The following is a 23,106-nucleotide window of genomic DNA, read 5'->3' as shown; positions in this document are numbered from 1 at the left end:
AAAAAACAGTAGAGAATGCATTTGGCTTAAGTACAAATGAACAGCTCTTAGGGATTTATTGTACATTTTCTTTTTTTTAAGGCTTTTTTTTTTTGAGAGAGAGAGAGAGTGCACAAGTTGGGGGAGGAGTAGTGGGAGAGGCACAAGCAGACTTTGTGCTGAGTGCATACCCAGAAGTGGGGCTCAATCTCATGACCCTGAGATCATGACCTGAGCCGAAGCCAGGAGTTGGAAGCTTAACTGACTAAGCCACTCAGGAGCCCTTTATTGTACATTTTCTAAGTGACCTCTAAAAAATTGTGTACACCATAAGGAAATGTTTTTAACAAGAATATAGCATATAGTTTTGTATAAAAAAACAAAATCAACCAGATAAATCTTAAAGATCTTATTGGCTTTATTCAACAATTCACGAACCAATCTAGCAGATAGAAGGGAGCTCAGAAGAGCTATACAAAATGAAACACTTTTATAGCAGAAGGAAGTTTTAGTAGGCAAAAAAAGTGGGTTGGTTATTACAAGGTTATTTTCCTTTAGGGGATGGCAGGGTCCTTCAGGCAGATTACCTAACTGATGATGATGATCAGGCAATTCCTGATTGACTAGTGTAAGATTCCATTTTGAGGAGAGCCAAAACTGTAATTAAGTCTCAATTTGGTGTCATGGGGTTTAGCATAAATGACTCCATTTTGTGTCTGTTGTCTTGTTTTTAACAGGTTACCTATTCTAAATTATTACAATTTTTCTCATTTAATTCATGCATCATTTACATTCAGAATCATTATGCTTCCTTATTGCTTCGGTAGGATTAAGAATAATGATAGCATACAAAATATAGTAGAATTTTTTCTTTCACCAGACTCTTCCCTTATACTTCATGTTATTCTAGGCACAGATATTCTCCAAACTAAGAATGAGGACAATTAGAAAACAAAAACAAAATCTTTTGAAGAAAATCTAATACCCCCTACCAAGCTAAAGAATTGTTCAGTTGTCTTTAAATTTAATGAGGTGCTGAATTGTAGTGGAAAGAAAATGGATCTCAATGTTATTAGACATGCTTCAGAATGTTTGCCCTTGACACTCTTACATAGAATAACAATGCAGAAATCTAAAGCACATTTATGATCAGCAAATAAACATTGTTGCCAGAGATTGAAATGCCCTGAGGAGGACTGTTTGACCTTCTCTTATAACTGAGGCATATCAGTAAACAGCAATGACAAATTAAGATAAACAGTATCATGAATGAAAGTAAGGTATGTGAATTTAGATGTACCTCTTTCCAATGAAGTTCATGCAATTAAATATTAAAATATAATATAAATACTATTATTACTAAGAAATAGCTATCATTTCAGTAGGCTTGCAAAAATTACTTTGCCGTTTATGTCTTATTGACATAGTTTGACAGCAGGCTTTTTTTCTATTTTATAGCATGTCTCTGGACATTTTGCATTAATCCAGCATAGACACCATGATTTGGATATTATTCCCACTGAGGAGCATTATTTTCATATGTTTTTGGAATCGGTATTATAAAATGTTCATAGTCATTGCAACTATCTAGGCAATATAAAAAAGGGATTCTATGAAACTGAATCGCTAAACATTTTGTTTTAACAGTGCAGGATTGTCCTCCATGTTATTTATTTTGCTGACAGGGGCACATTTCCCTGAGTTAAAAGAATGCTCTTTATACCTGCTGTACATTTGCATTAAGTTAGTTAATATAATCAGATTATTACATTTTTATAAAGTTTATAAGACGCTAAGGAAGGTAAATGAAGAAAAATGGGTTCTTTGAAAAAGTTGGCTAAGTACAATGTTACTTGGATTGGATCCTGGAAGAGAAAACAAGGGTAGGGGAGAACACTAGCAGAAAAATAGGTGGAATGTGAATTAAGTCTGAAACTTAGTTAATAGTAATATACTGGTGGGGCGCCTGGGTGGCTCAGTCGGTTGAGCGGCTGCCTTCGGCTCGGGTCATGATCCCAGAGTCCTGGGATCGAGCCCCACATCGGGCTCCCTGCTCAGTGGAGAGCCTGCTTCTGCCTCTCCCTCTGCCTGCCTCTCTGCTTACTTGTGTTTTCTCTCTCTCTCTGTCAAATAAATAAATAAAATCTTTAAAAAAAATAGTAATATACTGGTATTGATTCCTTAATGTTTTAAATGTACCATGGTAAGCAAGATGTTAAGGATTAGGAGAAACTGGGTGTTAAGTGTACACGAACTCTCTGTACCATCTTTGCAACCTCTCTAAATCTGAAGTTATTCCAAAATTAAAAAAAATTATATTGGAAAGGAATTTTATTTTAAAATTAAGGGTTAAATAACACTCAACATATGGATAATATATTTAATATGTTTTCTTTTTTCTTTTCTTTTCTTTTCTTTTTTTTTTTTTTTTAGTATTGCCATTTGTGGTCATTGTTGTTTTTTACCATGGTAAGTGTACTCTTTAATCCCCATTCCCTATTTCCCCCAGCCCCCACCCACTTCCCCTCTGGTAACCATCAGTTTGTTCTCTATAGTTAAGAGTCTGTTTCTTGGTTTGTCTCTCTCTCTCTCTCTCTCTTTTTTTTCCTTTGCTCATTTGTTTGTTTCTTAAATTCCACATGTGAGTGAAATCATATGGTATTTGTCTTTCTCTGACGGACTTATCTAGTTCTATCCATGTTATTGCAAATGGCAAGATTTCATTCATATATATATATATGTATTTATATTTCATTCTTTATATATATACACACATACATACATGCCACATCTTTATCCATTTATCTGTCAATGGGCACTTGGGCTACTTCCATAGTTTGGCTATTGTAAATAATGCTGCAATTAACATAGGGGAGCATGTATTCCTTTGAATTTGTGATTTGTATTTTTGAAGCAAATACCCAGTCATGTGATTACCAGATCTTAGGATAGTTCTATTTTTAACTTCTTTTTTTTTTTTAATTTTTTATTCTTATGTTAATCCCCATACATTACATCATTAGTTTTAGATGAAGTGTTCCATGATTCATTGTGCATAACACCCAGTGCTCCATGCAGAATGTGCCCTCCTCAATACCCACCACCAGGCTAACCCATCCTCCCACCCCCCTCCCCTCTAGAACCCTGTTTGTTTTTCAGAGTCCATCGTCTCTCATGGTTCATCTCCCCCTCCGATTTCCCCCGCTTCATTCTTCCCCTCCCGCTACCTTCTTCTTCTTCTTCTTCTTCTTTTTTTTTTTTTTCTCAACATATATTGCATTATTTGTTTCGGAGGTACAGATCTGAGATTCAACAGTCTTGCACAATTCACAGCGCTTACCAGAGCACATACCCTCCCCAGTGTCTATCACCCAGTCACCCCATCCCTCCCACCCCACCCCCCACTCCAACAACCCTCAGTTTGATTCCTGCGATTAAGAATTCCTCATATCAGTGAGATCATATGATACATGTCTTTCTCTTTTTGACTTATTTCACTCAACATAATACCCTCCAGTTCCATCCACATCGTTGCAAATGGCAAGATCTCATTCCTTTTGATGGCTGCATAATATTCCATTGTATATATATACCACATCTTCTTTATCCATTCATCTGTCGATGGACATCTTGGCTCTTTCCACAGTTTGGCTATTGTGGACATTGCTGCTATAAACATCGGGGTGCACGTACCCCTTCGGATCCCTACTTTTGTATCTTTGGGGTAAATACCCAGTAGTGCAATTGCTGGATCATAGGGTAGCTCTATTTTCAACTTTTTGAGGAACCTCCATACTGTTTTCACACTGGCTGCACCACTTTGGATACCCACCAACAGTGTATGAGGGTTCTTTTTCTCCACATCCTCATCAAAACATGCTGTTTCTTGTTCTTGATTTTAGCCATATTTAATGTATTTTCAACAACAAATTATTGGAAAGTGCACTCTAGATATTTAGTCAAATGAGATCATGAATAAAGGGATGTCAACCCAATTTGCTTCTCTTTGGTATACAGATGAGAGAGATTCTGGGTAATAGGGATAGGGCATAAACCTCAAAAAAGTAAATATATTCTTTGGCAAAGATATTTATTGTGAGTTGGAAACTCCCTAGTTTTTGTCTAAAGTCTCTAAGGGTGAAAACTTAATTGTGATAATACACAAATTTGTCATATATTAGTATTGACATAAATAAGCCATCTAGATAGAGTAAGGGAAATCGAGTCATAGAGAAAAGAAAATGTAAACATATGGTACATATACCAAGAACCAGAAATTAGAAGTTTTATGGCTTATATTCTCATCATTTTACTATAGAAAAAAATTTCATATACAAGTTGAGAACCTATTTTGCCCTGGCATTGTTGCATATATTTTTCTTTCTACTGAAAAAAAAGTATTTTTTAAAACTTTTCCCCTCTTATGCGACTTGAACATTAATTTTAAGAACATTGCACTGACAAAGAACGTTCAGCTAATAATTTAGAGCTTCATTGGGAAGCAAAAACCATATAAGAATGGTAAGAATGAAGCATAAAAGCAGAGACTCAGGAAAGACTGCCAAGCTATGATATTCCCATGATGCAAAGACATGCAAAGAAGGTGGATGAAGGATCTGGAAAGGGAGACTTCTTATCACTTTCCTCAACTGATTTAATATATATCCAAAAAATTGTATCAAATACCACTCTGGTGGCAGTGGAGACTTAAACTCAACTCCTGTGGATGGCTTGATTTTCAGTACTTTCCACATACATGTCTAAGCTTCTGTTTTGAAAAGCACAATAAAGCCAAGGGTAATGGTAATAGTTATTGCTGAATTAAGGGAGGAGGTAAATTATCCATAGAAGGGAATCCAAATTGGCTAATCAAATAAGAAACTAATACTATGGGGCACCTGGGTGTCTCAGTTGGTTAAGCGACTGCCTTCGGCTCAGGTCATGATCCTGGAGTCCCAGGATCGAGTCCTGCATCAGGCTCCCTGCTCAGCAGGGAGTCTGCTTCTCCCTCTGACCCTCCTCCCTCTCATGCTCTCTGTCTCTCATTCTCTCTCTCAGATAAATAAATAAAATCTTTAAAAAAAAAGAAACTAATACTATGTAATATTTATTGAGTATTTATTATACTAATCATTGCCTTAAGAAATTTGCTAGTACTATCAAAATTATAATCACACTTACTATAATGAATCCAGCACTACTTTATCTTCCATTTCTTTTTTTTTTTTTAAGACTTTATTTATTTATTTGACAGAGAGATAGAGAGCACAGGTAGGCAGAGCAGCAGGTAGAGAAAGAGGGAGAATCAAGCTCTCTACTGAGCAGGGAGCCCGAGGTGAGGCTGGATTCCAGGACCCTGGGATCATGACCTGAGCCAAAGGCAGATGCTTAAAAGACTCAGCCACCCAGGCACCCCTTATCTTCCATTTCTGAGAGATAGACACTTTAAATAAGTTGCTGATATATAGATTATGTAATGATGTGATTAAGATTTTGATCCAGAAGACTATATAAAAGGATAAATTTCTAACCTACCACATATGAAAATAGATAATAAAGGTGCCCCCAAAATTAAAGATAGAAGGAGATAATAAAGCAAACAAATGAGTAGTCTGAGAAGATAATCGAGATAATAATTAATTCAGTTTATCAACATTGAAAAAAATATTGATTCTGTAAATGGTATGACCCAAGGTACCAGAGAGAGAACTCACTAAAAAGGAAAAAAGAGGGGCGCCTGGGTGGCTCAGTCAGTTGGGCTTCCAATTCTTAATTTGGGTCTGATCATGATCTCAGAGTCATGAGATCAAGCTCCGCCAACAGGCTCCTTGCTGGGCGTGGTGCCTGCTTAAGATTTTCTCTCTCCCTCTGCCCCTCCCATCGCTTATGTGCTCCCTCTCTCTCTCTCAAATAAATAAATAAATCTTTTTTTAAAAAGGAAGAAAGTGTTAATACACACATTTTATCCAATAGTAATATGACCAGTGCTTCTAGCCTGGAGTAACTGATAGGATATGGAGCCTATTAGAAGAACCCGCCCAGCTAATGATTTCATGTGACTTCAGAGAATAGGAATTACAATGAAAAGCAAGTGATACCAAAGGGTTGCTTATTTAATCTCGATAGAATATTGTGGACATAATATACACTTATTTTTAAACTGTGCAGTAGAAGCAAGTAAGGAAGAAAGGTATATTTCCTTTTAGAACTGCTCTGGGAGTGAGGACACTGCATTAGGAACATTATGCATTTAATGAGCATAGAGTAAATCAGCCTACAACTGAAGCAGAAAAAAGCATCGAAGGGCATCATGCTTTAGTGGTTTTATGGCAACATCCCAGTAGCTAATGAGTGACTAGCATATTTTGGCAAGATTAGATATTTCAGCACAGAATTGTTGGTTAAGATGAGTCATCTCAAAAGACTGCATTTTGCAAAGAATAAAATTGAGGATCTCCTTAAATGAGCTAAGATAAGTTCACAAGCACACAAGAGCAATTCCTGAGAACACTAAAAATTGTTTAGGAAATTTTAAGAAAGGTGGAGCCCGTGCAGTATGAGAAGCAGTAAAGTTATCAAGATATTTATTTTTCTACCAGTATTGTGATTCTACCTATATTCATGGGCTCCTATACTCTGGAAAAATTTGGGTATATTTGTAATGGTGTTAGAAATGTTTTATAAAAGATCATACTGTACTTTATAAAGGATAATTCCTGGAGTCTTGGCAAGTATAATAAGCTAAGAAAAAAAATACACCACTATTCTCAAGGAAGTCACCTGAAGATTTTTTTAAGTGGGAGTCCAAAGCACAATAATTACAATTTTTTTCATGAAAGGAATTATTGAATCATTAGAATTCCTATCTGTTTCTTTTTCATTTTAGAAATGATGGGCCTACAGTTCATTTTATAAATGACATATGTTTCAAAAGAAATCATAAAAAATAAACAAAATAATTCAAAATAAACCAAAACCATCATTAAAGAGTGAGAAATTTGATGACTGATTTAAATTTTCAATGAACAATTGAATACATGTAGCTAGGAATAGTAAACAAGGTTATATTATGCATACTATTTGAAAATATATTTAATTCACTTTTATTTTAATTAAATTCAGGAAAGAGAACAAGAAAAATTAGAATACTGAATCAAAAATAAATTATTTTTTAACACAAAATATATTCACTAATAAATAATCCCTCTGAAATTATCAACAAAGATCATGCAAATATGGAGATCATGTGGTTTTGATATTTTGAAACTAATAACCAAATATAACAACTGATTGCTTTGCCTAAAGTGAGTTTATTAATGCAGATACTGTTCTTTTTTTTTTTTAATTTTATTTATTCATTTGAGACACAGAGATACAGAAAGGGAGAGAGAGCATGAGCAGGGAGAGAGGCAGATGGAGAGGAAGAAGCAGGCTCCCCGCAGAGCAGGGAGCCTGATGTGGGGCTCGATCCCAGGACCCTGGGATCATGACCTGAGCCGAAGGCAGATGCTTAACCATCTGAGTCACCCAGGTGCCCCGCAGATACTATTCTTTATAGTAAAATTCCCCAAATTAATGAATGACAATATCACCATACATCAGCATTTTCACATTAAAGATAAATCATAAAAAAATAAAGGTGAAAGAAAGATATAGTGGCAAGAAAATAGTGATTGTCATGAGCTACATTGTGTCCCTTTACAATGCCTATTTTGAAGTCCTCTCAGTGCCTCAAAATGTAAACTGTATTTGGAGATAGGGCCTTTAAATGATGGTTAAAGTTAAATGAGGTAATTCAGGTGGCCCCAGTTCTGTAAAATGGATGTCCTTATAAGCGAGATTAAGACTGTGGGAGAGGGGAAGGGTGAAGACAGCCCTTTACAAGCCATGGAGAAAGGTCTCACAAGAAATGAACCTTGATGGCATTATCATCTTGGACTTCTAGCCTCCAGAACTGCAAAGAAATAAATGTCTGCTGTTTAATCCAGCAAGTCTGTGGTACTTTGTTGTAGTAGCCCAAACAAACTAATATAGTGAAATTACATCTTTTTAGTGGTGGTATGCAAAAACTCAAACTATCACAATGATGATAGAATTTCACATCCTTTGTGTTTTATTCTTAACAGAAATAGCGGGTCATGTGCCTCACACTGATTAAAAATATATTTTGTGAAAGTTCCCCAACAATTTAGACTTAAATTCATTTTAAACAGTAAATGGAACAATCATTTTCATCCTCAGAATATCAAATTCCCTTCCTCTTGTCTCTTTGAAATTTCTAGAAGAAATTGTTATATTAAACATGGACCCAATGTACATTCTTTCCATCTTTCAGCCTATTATTACTTTCTTCTATATTTTTCAAAAATACTTCAGATTGGGGTGCCTGGGTGGCTCAGTCGGTTAAGCATCTACCTTCAGCTCGGGTCATGATCCTGGGGTCCTGGGATTGAGCCCCGCTTCTCCCTCTCCCTCTGCCTGCAGCAACCCCTGCTTGTCTTGTGCTCTGTGTGTATGTGTGTCGAATAAATAAATAAAATCTTAAAAAAAAATACTTCAGATAAACCAAAATTATAATATTCTGTTTGGGAGACTTAGAACAACAGTCTTTCTTGCACATTGGCTTAAAATGCCACCAGAGTACCTAAAAGTAATTTATCTGATGAATAAAATTAAATCTTATAGCGACTGTCTCCACTTGGAAAAATACCAAACATAAATATAATTCTGGTAAATATTTGTATTATGTTTGTGTTATAGTTTCCATGAAGTAAGTGTGGTAAGAATTACTTAATTTCAAGTTGCTGAATCATTCACACAAGGAATGTCTTAGCAAGCCATAGTGTGAATTATAACTAAATTGAAAATAATATTCATTCATTGGTTATTAATTGTCACACACACAAATAGTTTACTCCTTATGATAAAATTAAATTTAAAATTTGGAAGATAAATTTTATCTGTAAAATTTGGAAGATAATGATGTTGTTAGTAATAATGAATATGAAAGGAGGAATGAACAAACCTATATGCCAAGTACATTGCTAAGCATTATTTCATTTAAATTCCCTAGCAACCCTTAAAGTTAAGCATTGCTATTGCTTTTGATACTTAAAGAAAACTAGTCTCCTAAGTGAGGAACTACTTTTTCAAGATTAGATAGTACCTGGTGATGCTGAATATCAAACTCGGTGTTGTCTAACTGCAAGCCTGTACTTTATTACATGAATACCCATTCATAGATATTTACTGAGTGACTGTTAATGTGCCAGTCACTTTTCCAGGCGTTGGGTTATTCAAGATTGAACAAAGGTAAATGCAGTTATTTGTTGAATTTACCAAATAACACAAAAGTACAAAAGTAGAAAGCACATAATATACCTGTAATCCAATCATTTCACCCATACAGTTAAGTATTTAGTATGCATGTTGGTAGGTAGGTAGGTATGCTTCTATGGGTTTATTTAGTTCTTCATTGCTTTGCCCAAGTAATTTAAAGCAAATCCAACTTATCATTTCATTCACCCATAAATACTTCAGTATGTAATGTTACAAAATTTTAAAAATACTTTTTTACATAACTGCAATGTCATGAAAACTGCTAATAAATGTAACAGCAATTCCCTAACATCATCTATGTTCATAATAAAATTTCCCTAAATGTCTTGAAACTGTCAAGCATTTGTCATGCGTTTTTAGTCTAATTTATAATCATCCCCACCACTATACACACAAAAAACTTTTTTTTTTTTTAAGGCAATGTTTGTTGTTGAAAAAACATGTTTCCTATAGAAAATCCCACATTCTGGTTGTAGCTAGTTGTTCCCACCTTTTTCACTATATCTTAAAAAATGAGAAATATAGAAGTTCTAAAAGATTTAGGATCACTCTGGCAAGCCTGTTTTTGGGAACCACAACAAAAGGCACAGATATATGGTAAACCCACTATTAAGGATGTTAAAATTCATCATTGTGTTCAGTTATTAACAACCTGATCTTTTTATTACAAATGGCCTAATAAATGTTTTAAGTAGTGATTTTATTATCAATTACTGATTATTGCTTAAATTACTTTATTCAGAGTTTTTAAATGGTTATTTTCTAAGTCTGTCATTCCATTTGAATGTACTATCAAGAACTTTCCCTCAAACTATTCAGTTAACCACAAATACAGTTTATGCAATAATGGCAGACTTAATGATGTTCAGTAGATATATTTAAATAGAATATGAATTAATATATATCTATATATTTGAATGTGTTTCAATCAGCTGGATTCATTCTTATTTTGACACTCACATTGTCTCATCATTCAATAGTGGGAATCTCTGACTTTCAGTAATCTTTTGACAAAAAATCAGAAGGACAAATGGACAAATATGCCATTATGTAAGTTAATATGCTGATAAAGACATGGTCATTCTAAAATGTGTGGGCTCATTTATACTTAAGCATATTGAATACAATTCAATTAACTTGTTTTTGAATGCACTTAACTCATCCTCTTATAGAATCCTTATTTCTTTACGCAGGTTTTTTTTTTTTTTTAACAATACTATGATTTTATAAAGTTCATGTTTCATGTCAACTTTTTATTAACGCATTACATACCTATAGCCATATGTACAAATCTTAAGTATGCAGTTCAGTTAGTTTTCACAAAGTGATCAGACCTGTCTGAATAGCATCCAGATCTAGAAACAAAAAAATAGCAGAACCCCGAAAGCCCTTTACTGCTCACAATAACAACTTTTATCCTAACTTCTATAGAATAGATTAATTTTGCTTTTGTTTTGACCTTTATATTATATTAAAATAGTTTATATTAATGGGATTATTCACTATATACTCACTTATGTCTTTTTTTTTAAGATTTTATTTATTTATTTGATAGAGAGAGCACGCACAAGCAGGGGGAGCAGAGGGAGAGGGAGATGCAGGCTCCCAGCTGAGCAGGGAGCCTGATGCAGAGCTCAATCCCAGGACCCTGGGATCATGACCTGAGCCAAAGGCAGACACTAAGCCACTTGAGCCACCCAGGTGCCCCTTATGTCTAGTTTTTTTCACTGAACATAACGTGCTCATTTGCTTGTAGTTTTCGTCCCCTATCTAATTGTCATACGGTATGAAATTGAGTGAATATGCCATAGTTTCTTATTCCTTGTAGTGTTGATGGATTACAATTTTGAAACAGATATAATAAGATAAATAAAAATCATTTATTATATCATATAAAATAAGTTATAAAATGTAGGTTAATTGTTTAAAATCTCATAAAGTTCAGGTGTAAAGGAAAACCAGCATAAAACCTTAGTATCCATTTGCTGAACATTTATGTTTTGCCACTGAGCATCTTTATACATTGTCATATATATTTCAGTCCTTGAGATAAAGGTGAAAGCAGCTTTTATCATAATATCCATTTTTTGGGTGATAAACTATGCCTTGGGAATTTTAATAAATTCTCATGGAAAGTAAACAGTAGAGATAGTAGTCGAGCCAGATCCTTTGTATTGCAGACTGTACCCTTATCAACTAAAGTACAGTACTTGAAGGCGTAGACACCCCTTTCTTTTTTGCACCACTTTTGAGTTACCCTACGATGTTATACAATCCAATTTTCTTATTACTTCTTTCCTCACTGAAAATTAGACCCTGTGTTTATTCCCTCAGGTAATTATGATGCAAAAATCATAGTCCCTAAATTATAGGAGCTCCTAATTAATTAAAGAGGACACATTAACATCCATTTAATTGTATGTATCCGTATTTCAGGATAGGCACAAGTACATCCAAATCAGTTTTTATCAAATCCTAGACTGATGGCCTAATTCTGTCCTGATCTTTCCACCAACCAGCATTCACTTCTGTGACATCACCTTTGAGCCTTTCCTCTATCTTCCTCTACATCTCTTGAGAAACCTTAGCTAAATCTACATTTTAAGTAACTCGTCTTTGAGAGTTTAGCAAAGCTAGTCCATAGTATTCCTGCCTCGGCATCCATTTTAGGTGGCTAAGCAGCCTGCAGGGGACTTGAACTGACACTAGCACTTCTGCCAGGAACACGTGCCCTAGGTTAGGGTCACAAGTAAACGTAAGGTCCTAACAGGACTCCAACAGCCCTCCTGATAAGCACTCTCCTCGGCCACCCAGGGCCTTTTGTTTGTGTGCCTCTTAGGTAAGACCCCTGCAGAGCTGAGCAAAACTCTACTATTTTTGGTTTGAATTGATCAGTCCAGCCTTAGCCCAGGAACCCCAAAGCACTCTGCCAGCATCCCGCTTTGATCTCTCTACAGGGCTCCTGGAGGCTTGTCTTATACCACCTCCAGGACCTGTGAGCAATAAACTCTATTTCACTCTGCCTTGAAGTCTTTTGTTGAACAATGGCTCCCCATTGAACATCTCAGGGCTCTACTTAACAAATGTTAATATAACAAAGTCACCACACTTGTGAATACTGTTTATTCTCCCATCCCCACTTATACTGCCAAATTTAGCACCTTATATTCTCCTATCTAATATTTTTACATTTTCATTGACAGTAGAAATCTATGACCAACCCAGAGACAGAATTAAAACCAGGGGGTGAACAAAGAATAGATATTATGCTAAACCACAAGTTTAGACATTGTTATTTGTTAACTTTTCCTAAGTAATAGGAGGTCTTATCTCTTGGCTCCTTTCCTCTCCCCTCTCCCATCAGAACAAAGGACAATATAAATTCCATCACACTGAACTCCTTGGTACTCCTTACACGTGCATCTCAGTATGCTGCTTTATATTGTTAAACTTTTATTCATAATCTCTTATTGCATAAAAGCAATGACTTCCTAGGGAAAAAAGACAAATCAATTTTAATAAGGATTATCATGTGGAATTTGAAAAATACTGGCCCTTTGTTCCTAACTTCCATTTTATAAGGAACAGGAGCAGATATATATTCTATTGCCTATGGGTTTTATTTCTCTGGAGAACTCCGGCTCATACAGTATGAATAGAAAATGGGATAACAGGGAGAACAATCAAGAGGTTACTAGATTGTCCTTAAAAGTAGACCAGTGTAAAAATGAAAAAAAAAAAAAAAGAGTATCTGTTATTCTTAATTTGTAATAAAGACTAGGAATGGAATTTAACTATATTGCTAATAATATGATTATAAGTTATTAAGTTCAAATACTTCATTTTATACCTGAATACAATACCTTTTGCACTTTCTGAATGTTAAAAAAAAAAAAAAAAACAACTTAGCTTTACTTTGCTATCATTAACAGCATCAAAAATAGATTGAAATATTTGGGAAAGAAAACCACAGCTGAAAATTTTATTATTATTTAAGTGGTTATTTATATGCTGTTTTTATTTATAATTTTTCATAATATTTAATATCTTTGCTAAAATTGTGATTTTTAATAATACTGGAAGTTAAAAATATTTGGGATTAATAAATTTTGGAATTATTTTTATACTAAAGTATCAGTCCTTGTCCTAAGTGTTTTACATACATAACTAATTTACTGTTCATATCAATCCCATAACATCGGCCTATCATTTTCACATTTTAAGATGGAAAAACTTGGGGACAGAGTGCTTATGAACCTTGACATAATGTTTGCAAATGATCAAGCCAGGGTTTGAGCCAGCCATTATATACTCAGGCTCTTATACATGGTTACTTAGTTTATGTTTCACCAAAAGTCTGTGCAAATTTCTGTATATGTTGGAGTATAAACTGAAACATATTTGTGGGGTTTCCCTTCAGTAGATCCTATTCATGGCATGCTATTATTTTAGGATTAGAACAACTTCATTTTTTTTCACATTTAACTATTTTTTAACCCATATTGCTTGCTAGGTGATAGTGAATGCACTTTGTTTTAAAAATCAAGATGTGACTGCACCATCGCTGTATTAAATGAAAAAGTTACATTTGAAAAGAGGAGAAAGATACTGTTGCTCATTTTTAGGAATGTGTTTTGGGTTGAAAAATCCTATGGATCCTAACCTTCTGCAGAAGTTTTACACAAAAGAAATTAAATCTAAAAGTCTAACAATATATCTTTTTCATTGATTGCTATGTTATACATGTAAATATAAAATATTTTGTCAATTTCTGTAGGAGAATTAGTCAATTTCTATAAAATAAAAGGGAGCAGTCCTCCACAAATGGATCACATCCATCACTTAGCCATCTGACTAAAAAAAAAAAAAAAAGTAGACAAGCTGAAAGTAAATGGAAAGTGTTTAGTTTTGTCCTCCTTACATTATACCAGTCAGTGTGTGCTAGTTATCTGGAGTCTAACATATAAGAACTTAAAGCTCTGTTGGGGGATTCTCCCTTTTGGGGGCTAATTGTGATTTTATGTTTATCGTAATTGAGCTCTTGATGGGCAATCACCCCGTGAGCTTATATTCACTAACAACAGGTTCTGTGCATTTGTGTTAATTTTCTAAAACTGCCTTAAAAAGTACCACAGACTGGGTGGCTTAAAACAGCAGAAATATATTGTCTCACTATTCTGGAGTCCAGAAGTGCGAAATCAAGATGTTGGCAGGGTTGGTGCCTTCTTAGAGTCTCAGAGGGAGAATCTGTTCTATTACCTCCCTCTTAGCCTCTGGTAATTGCTGACAATCCTTGGTGTTCTTTGGCTAGTGGCCAGTAACTCCAATCCTTCCTTTGTTGTCCCATGGTATAATCCCTCTTTACAGAGGTCTCTTCTTTTCTCATACGGACACCAGTATATTGGATTAGGTTCTACCCTAACCTAGGATGACTTCCTCATAACATGATTACATCTTCAGAAGACCCTATTTTCTTTTTTTTTTTTTTTAAGATTTTATTTATTTATTTGAGAGAGAGAGAATGAGAGAGAGCACATGAGAGGGGTTAGGGTCAGAGGGAGAAGCAGACTCCCTGCCGAGCAGGGAGCCTGATGCGGGACTCGATCCAGGGACTCCAGGATCATGACCTGAGCCGAAGGCAGTCGCTTAACCAACTGAGCCACCCAGGCGCCCCAGAAGACCCTATTTTCAAATAAGATCACATTCTTACATACTGGAGTGTATAACTTCAAGGTGTTTGGGGGGGAAACAATTCAATCCATATTCATCTACCCTGTGGCTCTCCAAAATCCATGACTTTACCACATGCAAAATACATTTACCCATCTCAGTTTCCCCAAAAGTCTTAACCCATTACAGTATCCACTCTAAGTCCAAAGTCTCATATAATCAACTCAAAAAGTCCCAGATCTCATCTTCCAAATCATCTAAATCAAGTATGGGTGAGACCTCCCCAAAAGCATACGTTAGGCATTCCCAATTTAAAATGGAGGAATTCAAAGGCAAAAGGGGGATACAGGTCCAAAGCAACTTGAAATCCACCAGGGTAAATTCCACTAGATCTAAAGCTGAGATTCTTCCTCTGAAAATAAGCTCTGTGGCTCAGTGTTCTGTCCTCTGGGCTGAGTGAGCAGCAGTCCCACCTTCTCAGCCCGCAGTGGTGAGCTTGCCTTCTGCACCTATGGCAATAGGAGCAACCCTGATGGTCTCTGAACCACCCTCCAAGTCATTCTCTCCTTTTCTTGAAGGACAGCACATGTTCACAAGCTGTTTCCTTCTATTGGACCACTTTGAACTTGTAGAATCCCAGAAGTCTGACAGCTTTCCTCTGTTTTGTCCTATTTCTTCCCCTTTTAGTCCAATCTAGCAATATTTCTGCCAAGACAGTTGATTGGGTCCTTAAATCACATACTTAATCTCTCCATCCACACACTGATGTTCTCTCTAGAGCAAGCTTTACTTCTTTTGTCCTTCCCCACCCCCCTACCCCCCACCTCCAATTTGGATAGGCTGAGAATTTTCCAAATCATCATGTCCTGGTTCCTTTTGTTTAAAAGTTCCTTCCTCAACTTTTCTATTTTCTCTCCCATATTACTATAAGCAGTAAGGGAAAACCAGGCAACATCTTCAAATCTCTGCTTAGAAATATCCTTAGCTAACAATCCATATACATTGCGTGCAAGGTTTACTTTTCACCCAACAGTAGAACACAATTCAGCAAAGTTTTGTGCCACTTTTTAACATGGATCAGGGGCTCCTGGGTGGCTCAGTCAGTTAAGCCTCTGCGTTTGGCTCAGGTAATGATCCCAGGGTCCTGGGACCGAGCCCTGCATTGGGCTCCCTGCTCAGTGGTGAGTCTATTTCTCTCTCTCCTTCTCCCTCTACCCCTGTGCCTGGTTGTGCTCACTTTCTTACTCTTTCTCTCAAATAAATAAATTAAAACTTTATAACAAGGATCATCCTCTTCCAGTTTCCAGTAACATGTTCTTATTTTCATTTGAGACCTCACCAAAAGCATCTTTGACATTCCTATTTCTATTAAGATTCTATTCATGATAATATATGTACTTTCTAAAAAAAAAAAAATATATATATATATATATATATATATATATATATATGTACTTTCTAAGAAGATGGAAACTTTGCCATTTTCTTCACTTAGTTCTGATCTCTCACCAGAATTGCATTTAACATCATCTTTCTACCAACCATCGCTTCAGAGCAATCTAGAGTTATTCTATCATGTTCCTCAAGATTTTTCCAGCCTTTACCCATTACCCAATTCCAAAGCCACCTTCACAGTTTCTGGTGTTTGTTCCAGCAGCACCCCATTTCTATTGATACCAAAATCTGTATTTGTTTCCTAAGGCTGCTATAACAAACTACCACAAACTGGATGGCTTAAAATTACAGATATTTATTTATTCATAATTCTGGAGCCAGAAATCTGAAATTGAGGTATCAAGTAGAGTTGATTTTTTTCCTGGAGGCTCAGAGGGAGAATCAGTCTAATGACTTTCTGATGGTTGATGAAAGTCCTTGGCATGATTTGACTCATGGCAGCATGACTCCAATCTCTGTCTCTGCCATCACATGACATTCTCTTTTTGTCTGTGTCTCTTCTCCTCTTCTTATAAGGACACCAGTCATACTGGATCAGGGACCATACTAACCCAGCATGATCTTGTTATAACTTAACTATACCTGCAAAGAACCTATTTCCAAATAAGATCATATTTACAGGTACTAGGGGTTAGGACTCAACATATGTTTTTGGGGACACAATTCAACCTATACAGGATCTTATATTTTAGGGAAAATCCACATGTTATTGTTGTTTGCTTTTAAGAGAAAAGCATTTGGAGCAACTATCAAAATGTAGGTATTTCTATGGCTTAATCATCCACTATCAAGGTCTCACCTAAGCTTCCTTCAATCCACTCTCCTAACACAATTCAGAGCTTTATGTCCCCTTTCTATTTCTTGTTCCAGATTAATCCCTATCAGGCCCAAATTCTACATAAAGAAATAGTGGGATAGTGGAAAATCAAACTCTTACTGTTCAGCTATATATTGCAGACTTTAAGTTTAAAGCATGTTCAATACCAAATAATTAAAATTTGTGACTCATACAATTTGCATTTTACCAGGAGATGCAAAAAAATTCTGCTAATTGATCCAGACCTCTACCTGGTTGATTCACTTACTTAAATTAAAAAATCTTTTGAGTTTTGGGCGCCTGGGTGGCTCAGTTGGTTGGGCGACTGCCTTCAGCTCAGGTCATGATCCTGGAGTCCCGGGATCAAGTCCCACATCAGGCTCCCTGCTTGGCGGGGAGTCTGCTTCTCCCTCTGACCCTCCCCCCCTCATGCTCTCTCTCTCTCAAATAAATAAAATCTTAAAAAAAATTTTTTTGAGTTTTAAAACTTTGTGCAAATGCAACCTAGGGTATCATGAAAAAATATAAAAAGAAAATATGGCACAACTATTCAGGTCACAAAACACTCAGTGTTTTAAGATTCACATTAGGAAATAAAGTATTTTATAGAGTGCAAAATGGCTTGCTCAAATAATCTGTTTCTTAAAACAGCATCACTGTTTTCTATTTTTGAAGTAAAAGAAAGTTTATATTGCCCATCTGCAGGTACTTTTCTTTTGTTTGTGCACATGTATGCATAATATGTGTGGGATTCTGACACCTATTTTATAGGTAGCTCATCAATCACTCTTTGTTTTTAATCTAAGTAGAATCTCATACATTTTAATCTAATTAAAAATTCTGTGCAATATTATTATATGAGGATATCTTTAGACATTTAATACGTAAAATAACATAATCTGTACTTGAAGTTTGGTGAGAGTTAGTAAAAGATACCCAAATTGTGTATATAGGTTTATTTCTGTTGTATTTTTTAAACTATAAATGAACTATATCTTATTGTGAATTCTTTTGGTGTCTGATTCAAAATAAGTGTACCTATTTCTATTCAGACTTCAATAACAATATTTCAAGGTATATTTATTAAAACCAAAAGTTAAATTAATTTACATAGTAAAATGTTTTATAACTATATATATTCCATTCTTGGAAAAAAATAAAGCATTGAATGGTCATAGATTTCTAAGAGTATCATAGCTATGTTATTTAGTGCTTACAAAGTTTCTGAAACTGAGATAAATAATTTATATATATTAACATATTTAATCCATTGAGCAATACTGTGTGGCCGGTACTATTAATCTTTGTCTTTAGAAATTAAAAAAAAAAAAAAAATGAAAGCACAGGACATTATGTAACTTACCCAAGGTTACAAGCTAGCAAATGTCAGAACTGAGATTTTAATATAGGAGGTCAGGGTGAGAGTATATATTTTCAGCAACCAAACTATACCGCTTTCTGCTAAATTACAATGTAATTAAAGTTAACATTTATTTTTACCTCAAACTTTTGACTAGTTGTCTATGATAATGCCCCTCTTCATTTTTCACCAATTTGGAATGAGCAAGTTAGAATGTATGCTACTTGAGAACAGATAATGTTTTAATTGTTGAATCCCTACTACTGAAAGCAATGCCTAGTTCACTTTAGGTTCTCTATAAATATTTGAAGAAATAAATAAATGGATGCGTGATTTTGTTCTCCCCAGTATTACTTTGCTATATTCATGGAAGCAAAACAAAATGAAATGGAAACCTTAAAACATATTTTGCAGCAGGATTTTGGCCAATTATCTAATAAGTTGTCAGTGGAAGTGTTAGAATCTAAAGCAGGAGTCAGCAACTGGACCCCTGCACCAAATCCTGCTCACTACTTTTTTTTTTTTTTTTTTTAATTAAGTTGCATTGGAACAGAGCCACACTCATGGGTTTTTTTTTTGTTTTTTTTTTTAATTATCTGTGGCTGTTTTTCGTTTCAAGGCACGGCTGAGTGGTTATGACAGATGACATATCCTGCAAAGTCCTAAATATTTACTACCCGGCCTTTTACAGAGGAAGTTTGCCGACCCCAGATTTAAAACATAGATGAAACTCTGAGGCACAATTTCAGAATTCAGTTGAAACAATTTTATTCTTTTCTTGGTATCCTACATCTTGTCAAATAAACGGAGAAAAGCTACCACCTTGATGCAGAAAAGCTGATAAGTCAGTCAGAACCATATCTTTGTAATGTCACTTAATGTAACTTCCTTGACTGCTTCCAAGAAAGAAAAGAGAAAGATTGAGAGAAATCCAAAATACAATGAAAGTGGGTATCAAAGTGGACTGAATTATGATATCAGCAGTATAATAGGACTTAAAATGGGAAACAGCAAACAAACATGGAAATGTCACATCATGGAAGTTGAAGTTAGCGTTTTACTTTTTGTAGCAAGGAATGCTAAATATAAAACACTTCACGTTATTGAGGGGAGCCTGGGTGGCTCAGTCGGTTAAGTGTCTGACATCTACTCGGGTCATGATCTCAGGGTCCTGGGATCAGGCTCTGCACTCAGCGAGGAGTCCGCTTCTCCCTCTGTCCCTCCCCCCACTCGTTCTCTGTCTCTCTCTCTCAAATAAATAAATAATTTAAAAAAATATCTCATGTTATTGAAAGCTGATACTATCATATGTTTAATGAGGTAGCAAAATGAGAAGGTCTTCCTATTGCCAGGTGATTATACTAGAGAATACACTACAAAATAGTAATAACAATTTAAGATAAATTGCATAGCAATCATCAGGAAGGTAAGGAGAAATTCTGAGACTATACCCCTTGATAACAAAAACCCAACAGGAGCTCTTTTCAGAAAGAGACTGTTGTAGCCATCCTCTCCGATATCCCACAGTGAGAACTGCTTCCTGATTTTCACCTGCTCCGGTTCTCTGTTCCCCTTTACATTGTGCCAGAATACAATAGAAATGATGGTATGTCCCACAGAAAGAAACTGAGGTACCTCCTTCAGTTTGAATTCCCAGAAGCCTGTGCAGTAAAGGGAGGGTCTGTCTGAGAATCTTTCCTCCACCAGAAACTGAGCTCTAAACCACCATGATATCAACTTAAAAACAAAGCCATTAATAGTTTTTACAATGCTGAATATAATAGAAAGAGTGACTTCAATAATTTATTTAACTGAAACTTAACATCACAATTGTTAAAATCTTTTGCCTTGGTCATTGCAACTCCACAGACGTTTAACTTCACAACACACATATCTGTGAAACTACAGCAAAATGAATTCTAAAAATGAATAAATCTATTTTTGTGTTGTTTTCTTTTAATATGGTCCATTAACTATAAATTGCTAAATTACCTTTTTGCTAAACTTGAGGGCATAATTCTAAAAATTAGTGTTAGTGTGCATATGTTTATGGGCAATTCAGAATAAATGTAGGGAAAAGAAGTCCTAACAGATTGGTAATATTCAGAGACTAGTTCACACAATTTACCATTTCACTCATAATCATGTTGCCCATCATAATTGGGCTTCAAGTTTGACTTGCTACAGTAATGGTTATATTAAAGAGGTTGCCTATTCTTTTGGAAAAGTGGAGACAAATTTATTAACTGGAAAATGTCAACAACAAAAAAGGTCGATATATGAACACTGGAAGAATAGGAATGTAAAATCATTCTCAAGAATCCCATCCAAGGAGCGCCTGGGTGGCTCAGTCGTTAAGCGTCTGCCTTCGGCTCAGGTCATGATCCCAGGGTCCTGGGATCGAGTCCCGCATTGGGCTCCCTGCTCTGAGGGAAGCCTGCTTCTCCCTCTCCCACTCCCCCTGCTTGTGTTCCCTCTCTCGCTGTGTCTCTCTCTGTCAAATAAATAAAATCTTAAAAAAAAAAAAAAAAAAAGAATCCCATCCAAGGAATGAAAGTCATAACACAAATATGGGAACAGAGTGCTAATCTTCAGCAAATAATTTATATAAGCTCTGATAATATTTGTAAGTTGCTGCAGTATTTAAAGTGTGTAGCAAATCAATTTTCAAAAAAATAATAGGAATCTAATTTTGCATGAAGCAGGATCACAGAATAAGTGAATGGAAATGTGTGTCTTGATGGCTTGGCCTTATAAGAATGCATGCATTAAAGTAAAATATTCATACAGATTTATGATGAAACAAATTACTGTTACTACAGAACTAAATCTAGCTTAGAGTGAAGACATATCTTTGTTATAATGTCATACTTTGGCCCAAAGGTCATGTCATAAATTAAAGCTGAAATTAGTCCAGCAGGGTCCCATTATTTTTTCTCAGCATGAAACTTTAATAATATGACTTCAACTGACCTTATTTTACTATTGTTTCAAGATATCTTGTTAATATTCCTCTTTTGCATTATCACCTCTATTCAACATATACTTTTTCCTCTAAAAAATATATTTTACCTCCAGCTGCACCTTATTCAGCTTGCCATCTGTTGAACATTTGGATTCAGCTGTAAATGCTGGCATATCTGCTCTGCAGGGATATTTTGCCAAACGACCATTCTTTCTCTATACAGTCATTCCTAATACCACTGTCCCGTGCATATGCTCTGACTTTTGAGAAAACAAATTTACTATATTCAGAAAACAATGATTTCTACAAATAACTTGTAACAGTTAAGAATATTAAATCTTTCCATGCACCAAGTATGTGTTGATTCTAATATAATTGTGCTTTTTGTCTATTGTAACTGAAATCAGAAATACAAGATTAATAAAAATTCCCTAAAGCATCAGTTTATCCGCAAGACATTCATTTTAGTAATTTTTAAAATAATTAATCAGGGCAGTTGTATGATTATTCTTCTCTAATATAATATCTATCCAATATACTTGTTTAATCATATGAATCTAAGATTGCTAATAATAAAATGTTTTCTGTGACTTGGAAAGGTTTCAGTGTATATGCCATGCTTCCTTAAACATCTGTCTGCATATCATCAACTTACTAAATTCTATTTAACAACCTCTAATTGTACAGTAGAATATATGAGGTTTTTGTTTGTTTGTTTAAGATTTTATTTATTTATTTGACAGAGAAAGAGAGATAGGGAGAGCAGGAACACAAACAGGGGGAGTGGGAGAGGAAGAAGCTTCCTGCTGAGCAGGGAGCCCCATGCGGGGCTCGATCCCAGGACCCTGGGATCATGACCTGAGCCAAAGGCAGATGCTTAACGACTGAGCCACCCAGGCGCCCGGAGGTTTGTTTTTTAGATTTGAATAGCCCCAAACACAGCAGCTGCTTCTGGATTTTGTCCTTTGCCCCTCCTGGGCTGCACTAGTAACTAGCACTGTGATGATCAGGGAGGCAAAGCACTAGATCAGAGGTGAGTTTCATCAACTTTAGAAGCCAAATGAATTCATAAAAATGGGTCTTTATATAAAATTTGTAGTAGTAGTTTGTTTTATTTTTAAGTAAAAACAGATTCCTTATAGGACAGTAGCCTATTTGTTACATAGAGATTATAAATATTGAGCATTCTTTTTTTTTAATTTTCATTTTCCTAATTATACAACATCCTCTAAGAGAAAACTTGACTACAGCGCAATGGGTACTGAGACATTCTGAATGGAAAATCTACCCTGTAAAGTCCATTTTCACTCTTTTCCAGAAAAATAAAATTCCTTATGATGCTTGTGAGTAACATTTATTGCTCTTTTGGAATCTGGTGGCAATTAATAGTTGTGTTAAACAGGAAATCATCTGGGCAAAATGAGTCCTTCCCTGCTAAAAGCGTCAATTAAGAAGTCAGGGGAGTGATGGACTTGGCTATTAAATGCTGGCAAGCACATCATTTAAAAGCTGGAAGTTTAA

The sequence above is a fragment of the Mirounga angustirostris genome, unplaced genomic scaffold, assembly GCF_029215605.1.
Source record: "Mirounga angustirostris isolate CCGP_5_RB_7025 unplaced genomic scaffold, mMirAng1.0.hap1 SCAF_3, whole genome shotgun sequence".
Classification (NCBI taxonomy): Eukaryota; Metazoa; Chordata; class Mammalia; order Carnivora; family Phocidae; genus Mirounga; species Mirounga angustirostris.
Note: the sequence above shows the minus strand (reverse complement) of the source record.